The sequence below is a fragment of the Pteropus medius genome, unplaced genomic scaffold (assembly GCF_902729225.1).
Source record: "Pteropus medius unplaced genomic scaffold, Ma_sr-lr_union100, whole genome shotgun sequence".
NCBI classification, from domain to species: Eukaryota; Metazoa; Chordata; class Mammalia; order Chiroptera; family Pteropodidae; genus Pteropus; species Pteropus medius.
The window spans coordinates 13915647-13928598 of NW_024344240.1; the positions used below are offsets into that span (position 1 = coordinate 13915647).

The 12952-nt window shown below is 35.6% G+C and overlaps 1 protein-coding gene across 1 annotated transcript in view; it reads right to left on the reverse strand.

Annotated features, from left to right (window-relative positions):
• MGAT4C (MGAT4 family member C) overlaps positions 1-12952 on the reverse strand; it is a 629597-nt gene that overhangs the window by 165101 nt on the left and 451544 nt on the right. The window lies entirely within an intron of this gene.

Consider the following 12952-nt stretch of genomic DNA (forward strand, 5'->3'; position numbering starts at 1 on the left):
GAAAAAATTACAAGTAAAGAAAACTAAAGATTTGAATCGATTTTCACAAAGTCATAGGCAATCCAAGATTAATAGACCCATTTCTTTAACTGCATCATGTGGATGCTTACTGAAGAATGACTGAATGCCTAACACTGTACTTTGCATGCACATTTGAGAGAGACTCTCCATCAAGTATAAATCAGTCTGCTGAGTCAGCATGCTGTTGTAGTTTAAGTATCATTCTAAATGCAAAAGAGGTACCAATCTGTGTCTGGTAAACAGTATATGTAAGCATAAGTCCCAGTTCGCACTGACAGTTCTTGGGTACATAGTTAGAATTCTTGACAACTCATACATCAGTGCAGAGCTCTTGGCCAACACTAGTTGTCCCCTATACTTAATGTCCTCTCTTTCTGCCTTCATGTTAGGTGCTTGAGTTTTGTCTTTCCTAATTTACCTCTGATTTACTCCGAAACCCATGCTCATTTGTATTCTTCCCACACTACTCCACTGAAACTGCTATTCCCAAGGTCACCAATGACCTCATTTCTATTAAAACTGTTGAACACTTCCCCTGTTTGATTTTTTTCCCCCTCACATGAACTAGTAATGCATTTGACACCATCGCCTCCTCTCACCTTTATGAAATACTCTTTTCTCTTAATTCCTATTATATTCCTTAGCTTTTAATCTTTGTCTACTTATTTGGGCTGTCTTTATTTCCTTCTGCCTTCTCTAAATATTGATATTTTTCAAAGACCTGTTCTTAGATTTTTTTTCTACTTACATTGCTGGGATGTTTTACCCATTTCCATAGGTTTATTTAAATCCTTATGATTCCCAGGGCAGCTCTGTCTCACAAACTCCAGTTCAGTAGCATAATGCATATTTTTTTGATTTCACTTGTTCAAATTCTACTTCTCTTCTTCTCCGCACCACAGTCTCTGTTCAGGCCATGTAATTTCTTTCCTAAGTAACTCTTAACAAACACTTGACATCTCTGTCTTAAAGTTGTCTACTTCCATTCCACTAACAAAGAATCAAAAGGAATTTTTTTCCCTAAAATGCAAATATATGCATGCTACTCCTTTAATGAAACAAAAACTCTCCAGTGACGTCGTCCTTCATACAGGTAACAACACAAATTTCATACTAAGACTTTAGAAGATTCTTTTTGTAATATTTCCTCTCCTCTCTGTCAACCTCTCGAAACTCGTCTTTCCCCCTGCCACCTTGTTTCCAACATTTGTCACCTAAATTTATGCTTTTGTCATCCTACTATTTTTGCATATTGATCGATATAGATTGCTGTCTCTTATCTATGAGGGTTTGTATACATGATCTGAAATGCTACATCATTTTACTTGGCTATCTTCTACTCAGTTTTGTTTGTTTGTATGTTTGTTTGTTTGTTTTTGTTCTGAGTTTAGAAAGCACTCCTCTTGGAAATCTTCCATTAATGTTGTAAACTAAGTTAATCTCCTTTATTATAAATCTCACATTACCTTATACATACACTTAAGTAGGTACTTGCCTCTTTCTCTAAAGAGTGAGTGTGAAGGCCAGTGTTGAGTTGTATTTATTGTAATTTTCCTTAGAATGCCTTGAATAAAGTTGCCGTTAAATAAATGTGATGTGAGTTAAAAACCACCACCAGCACCAACTACTACAAGAACCTGAGTCAAGGCTATTACAAAGCTATGTAATAAAAGTCAGAATATATTTACATATACTCTTAGATTAATATAGCATTATGTCACAGTTCTAAATAGAAATTGATCTTGTTTTTGCAGCAGACTGAAAGGTCTAATTTATGGCCCTTTAAGATGTGAGCGTAGATGTGGTACTAACATTAGAGAAACATATGGTTAATAGACACTGAAAATACATATGCTTTCAGTGCATATGTATAATACAAGAAATAATTAAATAAAAGAAATAAAAGAAAATACAAACAATAGAAAGTTCAGTCTCACTTTACAGTCTAAAGGTAAGAAGTTTTCAAGGTTGGTTGAAGGACCTAATTCAAAGACCTGAACTCTTGCCTGCCTCCATGACTCCTATGCTAATTTGCTTGGCCCTCTGACTACTTAAGGTTGGCAATGATGGTATGCATGGTACTGAGACTTCTATGATACATCTGACAGCAAAATAAATTGTCTTCTTACTACTGAGACACAAGTCCTTTTTGAGTTTTCGAAAGTTGTATTTTTACACCATTTTTCTTTATTTGAACTAGCACAAACAATTATTTATTCGATGCATGGTGACTTCACCTGACTTTTACTTTGGGGCAAACATCATAATCAAAAACAGAAACATTGGTTCCAAAATTTTGCGTCAATAATAATTTATAAAGTCATTATTCAAATGCCTCAGAATATGTCTCCCTTCGAATATATAGATAAACATACATACACAAACATATTTTTATATATGGATATATTTGTGTGTGTGTGTGTGTGTGTGTGTGTGTGTGTGTGTATAATTTAAAATTTAAATTCTCATAGACACTTTCCCACCCATTACCTAATTTGAGAAACAGAGTACTAGAAATTCCATCTACATTTTAATTCTCAGAAGCTTAGTCATTGACTCTGGAAGGTGAGGCTCTAGACAAATCTTGAAACATGTAGGCTTAAAATAAAAGCATAAGTAAGGGGAAAAAAAGGTTGGCAAATATCTACAGCAGTTCCACAAAAGAAATATCATCATCTCTGTTTTTCTATTTTAGGAAAAAGAAATCCCCACAGCTCATCTCTAATTCCAGCAGGTTTCCATTCATATCTAGTAGGCAAAGATTAGGTCTCAATTCCAATTGTAAATCTCTGGCAAGGTAAACAGGGTTACAAGATAGCTTAAATTAATAATGGAGAAATAGAGATAAATGTCAAGTAATCAACTACCATGACCGATATAAAAACAAAGATGAAAAAAGTTGCCACTGTTCTAGTTCTGAAATCAATGGTGTGTGAAGGATGCTTCTTTATTATATAAGTAAACGATTATCATGGGTAGAAATGGGGCTGAGAGCTTTATATAGTTAGTTAAAATGTTATAATTGCAAGCAGAGTTCCTGACAAAATGATTCAAAAACCATTTCGAGCTTGACTTGAAAGAACATAAAAATTGACTCTAGAGATAACAGAATTGGGGTTTAATATGAGCAAAAATATTCTGCAGCCATGAGTCTAGGAAGCAGAGTTATTCATTGTAATTCTCCTAGTAAAAAAATGTTAGAAAGGGTTTCAAAAAATATTAGCTGAATTTGCATACCTGGAATAGACTTTATCTTAAAAAAAAGGTATGTTACATGTTCCCATTAGTGTAGTCTTTACATATATATATATATATATATATATATACACACATATATAATATATATATATATTATATATGTATATATATAATGTACTATATATATTATATATGTGTATACATACACATATATACATATATATACATATATTATATATATATATTATATATGTATATATATATATGTATGTATGTATGCTTTTGAGAGAGAGTAGAGTATTGATATATAGTTTAATATAAACACAATAAAGATGTGGATAATATACACACACACACATACCATACATACATATACACACATAAATAAACAAAACAATTTATGTATTTAATAAAATAGTGTGAATAAAATTTCTAGAGATAGATGACCAACTTTTAGTTTGTTTCCCAATTCCATCACTCACTAACGATGTGCCCTTCCTAGATATCTTTATCAATAAAATTGTGATAATAAATCACTTGCAATTCTTAGGATTGTTGTGAGGTTAAGCAGAAAAATGCCTGTAAAATGTTTAACACAGTGCCTAGCATATTGTAAATACTATATAAATACTAGCTAGAGTAATAACATTAAAATTATTATTTACAATATTAAGCCACAGTAAATAAACAAAATTCTTTCTTGTTCATATAACTATTTAAAAAATTACTGATTGAAATATTTTCTTTTAATTGGACTTTATAAGTAAACCAAAACCACTGCTACAATAGGTTCAATTTCTTCCCCATATCTATATCTCTGTGGAAATTAAATTGGAGAGGTAACAACATGCAGGATGTTATACATATATTAGGAGAAAATATTAATCTTGATTTAAGTTTTCTGAGACTCACAATCCATTTATAATAAAATAAACTTTTATAAAAACATGAATCAGGAGATATGACATTAGGGAAGACAGAAAACAAGAAACCTAAAAGAACACATTGTAAACTGACATCATAAACTTTACTGTTAAAGAGAAAAATCACAAACCCAGAATGGCATCACCTGTGCTAAAGTCCATGCTACCAAACCTAGGTTTAATACCTGACCTAACTGCAGTTTCAGCCTCCCTCAGGTTATAATCTTAATCAAGCAGTCTGGAATTTTCTGGTCTGTACCAGTGAGGTCATCTTTCACGGACCCTGTCCATCTCCATAGTTAGACATAATCTGCATGATAAAAACTCTTGCTGTTCCCCGCCCCACCATCCCCAAAATATCCTGGTCTAAAAATAACCCTTGCTTTTATTTTGTTAATAGCTCCCTTACCTCGTCCTTCTTCCTATAATAACTTATTTTGTACAACCCCTCGGAGCATCCTTCTACTAGCTAGATGGGATGCTGCCCGATTCATGAATCATTTATTAAAATCAATTAAATCTTTAAATTTACTTGGTTGAATTTTGTTCTTTAACAACTGTAACAATTTTTAAGTTGCTATCCTGAAGGACAAGGCATTTGTTTTTTCACTTTTTAAAGGCCAGCCTATTTTACAACATTAAGTGGTTACAGCATTTAGGTGGTTCTTAATAACGTTTTATCTAATGACCACAAATAATGCTTTTGTAACTCTTCATTTTCTGTAAATGAAAGTTTGCTCTACAGTTTTCTTCCTGTGTATTCTGTGGGCTTGGCATCTCGTATAAGTGAGTATAAAATATGCGTTCAAATTTCCAGTTGTGAAATAAATAAGTCATGGGAATGTAATGTAAAGCATAGGGAATACAGTCAATAATATTGTAATAACATTGTACAGTGTCAGGTAGTTACTAGACTTATGGTGATCACTTCTTTAGGTATATAAATGTTGAATACCTATGGTGTATACCTGAAACTAACATAATATTTCATGTCAGCTATATTTTAATAAAAATCTTTTTAAAAGAAAAAATCAAAAATAAATAAAATGAAATACGCATTCTGTGATTGTACACTCATTTGAAATATACAGAATTATTTTGCAAAACTTAGGTTGCTTTTATCATTTATTATAAAATCAATACTCCCTTAATAAAAATAACAGAGTTGCAGTTTGGTCATTTCTCTTTACTATCTGAAAAGCTATATGAACCCATGATGAGAATAGGAAGTCATTATTAAAATTCATTAGTGGCTTTTTCTCTCCAATAGAGTCCTGATTAAGGGGTCTGCATGTCCTAAATAATAGAGCTGACAGATCTCATCTTCTTCCAGTACATTATATAGCCAAATAATACATAAGTTTTACAAGGTTCTTTGAGTTGTCTGTAAAGAATGATCCATGATTGAAAGAATTTAGTTGTCTTGAGTGTCACATTGTTCTATTTTATACATTTTTCATAGTTGTCTTATATATTATACTACAGTATTTGACATGGTCTTCAAGTTTACCAAAACATAAAAGAAAAAAAAAAAGAAAGGTATTACCATGTAAATGTGAGCACATGCATCCTACGCTGTTATTGAGTTTATTTGAATTCAGCTTACATGGTTTCAGGGTCAGCAGGTACAAAGCTGTTGCCGAAGGGACAGCTCTAATGTGCTAGAAAACCTGGACAGCAGATACAGCTTTGCGGAAAGATCTAAATTTGTATGCCATTTTCAAATTGTTAAGCCTTTTTACTCAATAATCAATATTCCATCCAGCACAAAAATAAAACATAGAATTATTTACAGTTACAATTAAGGTATACTTTTCACTCATAAGAGGAATGAAAAAGTTACTGGAGAGGTAATATGATTTAATGAAAAGGCCATTGAATAAGCTACAAAGGCTCTCAAATAAGGTAATAAATGTGAAAGCCTTTGGGAAAGGGTATTATGCAAACATAGTATTAATATTAAGAATCTAAAATGTTAATTTCTAGCAGATCTCATGTATTCTAGGATTAGCAGAATGACACTAAAAATTGTTTAATACAAACAGTAATATATGTGCCATGGGAAACTAAGACCCATGTTTCAACTTCAAACTTGGACTTTATTGCTGTTGTGATCTTAAAGTTTGACCCTTAACATCCTTTCCACACACAGTGTTTTAACTATGTTTTATATGGTGGTAATACTGCTGATGTCCTTGTCTTTTTCCTTTAGGAAATGTTCCCCAGCAACTACATTATTAAAACTGGACATGTTTCAAAAGAGTTGTCTGAAACCTTGGCAAACTTTGATTCAATCTCAGTGGAATAACTGCAAGGTAATTGTCCCAAAGTCATCACTTTCTGGATGTCTCAATAAATCTGACTTTGATAACATGAAAATTTGCCTTCGTGGAAGCCTGTGGAATAAGAAACATGAATACATTTGCTGTAAAATGTCAAAGTCTTAAGAAGTTCATTTAAGAAGGCTTATATCTCTTTTACTTCTCTACATCCTATGTAAAAAAGAACCATAAATTCTTCCCCATTTATTTATCATATAATATTGATATGGACTGAATTGTTATTTTGTTCAAAAACTTATAAGTCATCACTGTGCTTAATTATTTTGGTCCTCACACTTTCCCAGATTGAGTCAAGACTCTGAGACAGAGCTGTCCTGCCCAGGAGGGAAATGCAGCCCAAATCAGCAATGAGGGCTTCAGTGGCAGTTGATCTGGGTTGTCCCAGATGCTAGACCTACTTGACTGCTATATGTGGGAAAGCACTTTATAGTGTCACCCAAATGCCAAAGAAACCTCTTCCAGCCCTAATTGAAGGTGGTTAACCACATGTCAGAGCAGCCTGGTTTTGACAGTGCTGACAAGCCTTTTGTTTCAGTCCTCCCCAGCCACTCTTCTTGAGCCACAGCTGAACCTGCTTCGCTAACCCAGCCCTCACATTATCTGAAATACACGAAGGTGAGGAATTTGGGAAGAGACAATTTATGTTATCTATGGTGGCCTCCCAGTGTCTCAGAAGTTATCTCCATTCCACTCTCACCCTGTGCTTACTAGCCTATAAAAATGGCCAGGTGTCTCCCTTCGTTTGGGCCTTTTACACAGCTTCATGAGACTCAAAGAATATTTAAGGGTCAGTTAGTGAAATTTGAGATTCCCCAGGGCCTCAGTATTAAATATGTCAAGTTCCCCTTTATGCTGTGAATAGGCCCAAATTGATCATAGCAATGCACCATTCAGTCCAATTCAGGAAAATATGTGGCAAAAACCCTCCAGTTGCAGCAGCCTGCAAGATTAATGCAAAGAAACATGTATTCCCCGTTAGCTCACTGGCCGGAAAGTTGTTTTTGCCAAACACTGATGCCGCTTCAGGTTCAATCTCTTTCACTTGAAATTGCATCATTTCTCATATTTAAATGACTGAGTTATGCTCTGATGGTTCTCTCAGATTCCCAAACTTTAATGCTTTGTCCTCATGTGAATAGGCATGGGACCTTACACAAGTATTCTTTTCCTTGTTTCTCCTACTGAATATTCCACATGTACTTCTTTTTTCATCCTGCAGTTTCTGTATGTCTGGACACTTGATTTTGGACTAGAAGTTTCAAGAGCCTTACTGATTTGGTTTGATTGTCAAGGAAAGTAATTTTGGATAAAATAGTAGGGTCTTTGTGGAGATATAGAAAGAAAAAAAGAGAAAAAAAATGTGGGCAGTGGGACTGCTGAAAGACTAACTGCCATCCAAACTCATTTGTATACAGCCCCTCAGCAATGGCTTATAAAAGGCAGTAACTTCCCCCCTATAACCACGCTTGCCACCTCCCCACATACACACACCTCCAAGCTCCTTATGGTCTCTGCAGTCTCCTCAGAGCTTCCAGCAATGCAAAGGGAAGGGGACTGACTCTATCTTCTAAAGGAGCCCAGGAGCAGGAGGCCTCTCAGATATTTTCCCTTTTTAAGCAGACTAATAGAAATGGTGACCCAAACTGATAATATTAGTAGTGTGACTAATTGCCTCCTCTTAATAATAGGGGTCCTTAATCCAAAATATCTAATGAGAGTCACACACTGCAAAACCTTGCCCCAGCTCTCCAAACCCACAATAAGTGCATGTGGCTATAGATTTTCCCTGGTTGAGAGGTTAGAACGAGTCAGCTGGCCATCTTTCTGACTCCAGTTATCACTTTCTCTTGGTTACTGATTCACTTTTCTCATTTAAAATGAGCTCTTCCCCAGAGAGCTCTGTAACTTGTAAGTCTGGAGACATCTACAGAAAGTACTGCAAATTTTTAGCAGTGGTCTTAGAAATCTCAGAATATTCTGTGATTGTTCCCTGTGGTAGACACAGCCTAAGGTGATCCTCGATGAGTCACATCTTTGTATGATTCTCTCCCCTTGAGTATGAACTGAACTAGTGACTTAATTATAGCCAATAAAATATGGCAAAGTGATGAGATGTCACTCTCATGATTATATTGTTATGTAAGACTCCATATTTGTAGACTCGAGCAAGAAAATCCCCTGCTTGCTTTGAAGAAGTAAGCTGCCATGTCAAGAGAGAACCTATGAGAGGGCATCCTGGCAAGACATTGAGTTGGCTCAGAGGAACTGAGAGCTGTCCCCAGATGATAGCGGGCAAGAACATAGGGACCTCAGAGCCACAAGGAAAAAATTCTACCAACAGCCACCAACCACCAAGGCCAGAAAGAGAACCCAAACTCTAGAAAGGAACACAGCTTGACAAGCAGCTTTATTGCATCCTCTTTAAATGCGGAGCAAAAGATCTGTCTAAGCTGTGCATGTATCACTGACCCATGGGAATTATGAGATAATGTCTATTGTTTTTGGCATCTAAATTTGTGCTAATTTGTCATAGAGCAATAGAAAACTAAGACAACTCCCATGCAGCGAGAAAGGCCAGGAGGAGAAAAAAGGGGCCATAGCCTAGCCTAGCCTAGCCCCTGTGACTTCTAATTCCAGATCTTCAAGCCCTTATAGTATTCAGGTTCCAAGCCTGATTCCTGCTGGTGAAGTTTATTGTTTTTCTCACAAAGACAAAAAAAGTCAAAATAAAGGAAACATAAGAAAAGAGCTTTCAGATGAGCAGTGTCTTGAGTAAGGCATGCCCACATGCACACAAGCAGGCGCACACACACTGTCCTTCTCAGAATGCTCTGTTTATTTGCTGCCATTGAGGAAGATGGTGATGCCACAGCAGCTTGAGGGCTGCCAAGATTCCTCAGAATGAAAGTTGTTTCCACCGATATCATTGCAGCAGGAGGTAGACATGAATTAACAGAGGAGTGAGTTTCGCTGTCACCTTCTGAAAGAAACCTCAGATCTCCTCATTCTGGCTCTCCAATTACCAGGCCCAAATTAAGCTGTAACAGAGAAATCCTTTCAGATTATGACTCTCCAAAGGGATCTAAGTCTGAGGTCTCTGACCATATATTCATTTAATAACATTTAATGAGCTTCTTCTCCTTGCTAGCACTGCTGACACAGCAGTGGATATGAAATCCCAAAACATAGGGAACTTTGAGTCTAATGGGAGATACAGAGAAGGAAATGACAATTAAAATGCACAAAAGGAAAAGTGCAGGTACTGTCTGAGCACAGAAGAGGAACAGCTCACCATTCTATGATGGGCTGGGATGGAATCCCCATACTCCACCAGTAATGCTATCTGAACTGAGATGTGAAACATGAGAAGGAATTGACATCACAGAGTACTCTAAGTGCAGGAAACATGTACCAACACCTGGAGACAAGTTTGAGGAGCAGTGGGACTAAAGCATGGAGTTTGCAGGTTAGTTATTTATTTAAGATATGTATTAAGGTGCAGCACTTATCCAGTATGTACTGGGTGGCAGTGTTGTGCTAAATGGATGGTTACATCATCTCCTTTGATCCTCATAGCATCTTTCAGATGAAGCAGTAGATACAGAGAGGTTAAGTGCCTTGCCCATGGTCATACCACTGGTAAGTGTCGAAGGTAGGAATTAATGCCCAGCTGACTGGCCCCAGGCCCAGACTCTTAACACCTACTCCTGTGCCCCAGTCCATAATGCAAGTGGCTAAATCAAATGGTGTGACTTCAGGTCAGCCTCTCTCCTTAACTAATAGAGCCACCGTACCAAACCAAAGGTATAAATGCACCTCACGTTCTGAAACTTTTCTGACCTCAGAATCTCTGTCCAGCTCCTAAGTTATTGGTAATAACTGGGCCCAATCAAGCCTCTTCCAGTTACGGGATCCCCAGTAAAGCAGGCCAGGTGTCCACGATGAGTCTCTCCCTCTTGAAACCTGGAAACTAGAATCTTGTCTCAGAATCCAGTCTACTTGTCTAGATCCCTCTTATCAGACCTCGGCCACCATGCTTTGCCTCTTGTTTTGCCTTCTTCATATTTTGGCTCCATGACTATCCTTATATCTCTTTTGGGACCTTGTGCCTCTGTTTGTTCTCTCAGGTCTAGTCCTCCTCAGTATAGCCTGACTATAAAACATGGTTGAGAGAACATCTCTGTCACATGGAGGTGGCCATATTTTTCCCTAGACACAGTATTGTAGGCAACTTTTTAAATTTTAAAATCCCTCTTTGACCTCATTTTTCTCAATTAATGATGTATACACTCTTCCTTTCATGTCAGCTGCTAGAGTTAGTGATCAGATTCCGTTCTTTTGTTTAAAGACGATTTTGGAAAGAGAAGGGATATAATTTCTCTCCTGACGAGACTATTTAAAGATGTCTTGTTCTTCACAACAAGAACAAATAAATTAATCAAAGTGTTTTTTCCTAAGCAAACCAAAAATCTCTTATTAAGAAGCATTCTATAATCATTATAGTTACCAGTATAAACAGCTCAATGTGCAGCCAATTTGGAAAACAAATTTTCTATCACATGTGTATTTTTATATACATAAAGTTACATAATTTTATATGTATGTGTTTATTTTGCATTCATGTTTAGATATTATATTATAGTATGTTTTAATGCTTATTTTGGATTCGTGTTTAGATATTATTGTATGATTTTTAACCTACATCTGTTGCACATCTTTCTCTCTTTGAGTTGCAGTTAATTTTCTCAACTTCTTAAGATATGAGAACTCTCTGTTTAGCAGACTACAGATATTTCCTGGCACAGCATTGCTTCCTTAAAGTGTTTTGGGGCCTTTTGGAGGGTCCAAATCTTAATGTCTTGGGGGAAATTTATTTGCTTACAAAGCAAGAACTGCTTATTGTCTATAAAGATGCTTATACATGGTTTCAGTTGAAACAGAATAATTTTTATGAGACTAAATTAACTGCTAATTAAATAATCCCTACAATTGTCTATATTTTTGAGTGTATTGCTGTCCTTTTTTATTTTTAAACCATGAAGATGTTTTAAACATAATCACTAAATGTTTAATATGTAGTTATTTATTATAAGTATGGTTGGTACAAATTATGAAGAAAACTTTTAAAAAGTCACTATTATTTAATATTTCACACATCTATCCATCAAGTAAAGTTTTTCCATTTATGAAAGAAGTCAACATTTGACAGTTCCGTCTAGCAGGTCTTTATTTCTTTTCAGTTCTCAAATACTTGAACATGACTTTAATACTTAAAAATCAATTTCCTGCCCGACTCCTTGCAGTCTAGCATCTCAGACTACTTTCTTTAAGCCACCAGTGACCTTCCCTTCAATTTAAAGTGTATTTTCTCTGTTTCTATATTTTGAGCCTTTCTGCTGCCTTTCATATGATTCGTCACTACATTCTCAATTATACTCCTTCTCTTTTCAATAACATCAGTTAAACCTAGTACAAGTTATATATATGTTCACTCAGTTTCTATACCCTTTGCTGAGTTTATACCTTTTCATATTCTTCAACTATCTGTGTTTTCCAAAGGACCCTCACTATATATCAAAAGTTACAAGTAGATATTGATATTATTTTTGTTATTTGGCATGTAACTCAACGTGCACAACCTATAATCTTATTTAATATACTTATGTATTATGTTGATCTGGTCAAGGAGGTCGAGGAGTACTTCTTTAAAGATATGCTACTTTAACCGAGATATTAACCGAGATCGAGGAGTATTTCTTTAAAGATATGCTACTTTAACCGAGATAGGAGCTCAGTATGTGAAGAATATTGAGAGGAACCTGATGATCAGAGGAAGGGCATGAGCTAAGTCTCAGTGGTGGGACAGAGAAGACATTGTAAGAGAGATGAAAAAAGAGCAAATATTGTTGAAATGCACAAAACCCATTTTAGACCTTATAAACTATGTTAGTTTTATCATTATCCTACAAGTAATGGAAAACTTTTGAAGAGTTTTAGTGACCAGGGGATGAAGAGAGGCTATTGGAGAGGAAAAAGCAATGCCATGTTCAAATTTATTTTTCCTGTATAAAGATTTCCTTGGATTTCTTACCCTTAGCACCATTTTTTCCTTCCTGATCTAGGGTTCGGAGTCAGTCCTAATAGTTTAGATTTAGTTCTCCTTCTGAAACAAAGGCCTCTAATTCTGAGTATCCTTTCTTTTGGGGGCCTCCTCTTCACAACCTGTAGTGATATTCCCTAGAGCATCTTTAGTTGATATCCTCCAGTCACGTTGTTTTTGCATGTTAACAATTTGAAAATGGTTTCTAATATCTCAACTCCAGTCTTGTATATCTGATAGCTATAAAGTATATCTTCTTTGTTCCTTAATGGACATCTCAAAAATAGCATATCCAAGGTACACAAAGAGAAAAAAAAATCAGTTTCTATCCTTCCTTCCTTCTTTTTTCTTTCCTTCCTTTTCTTCCC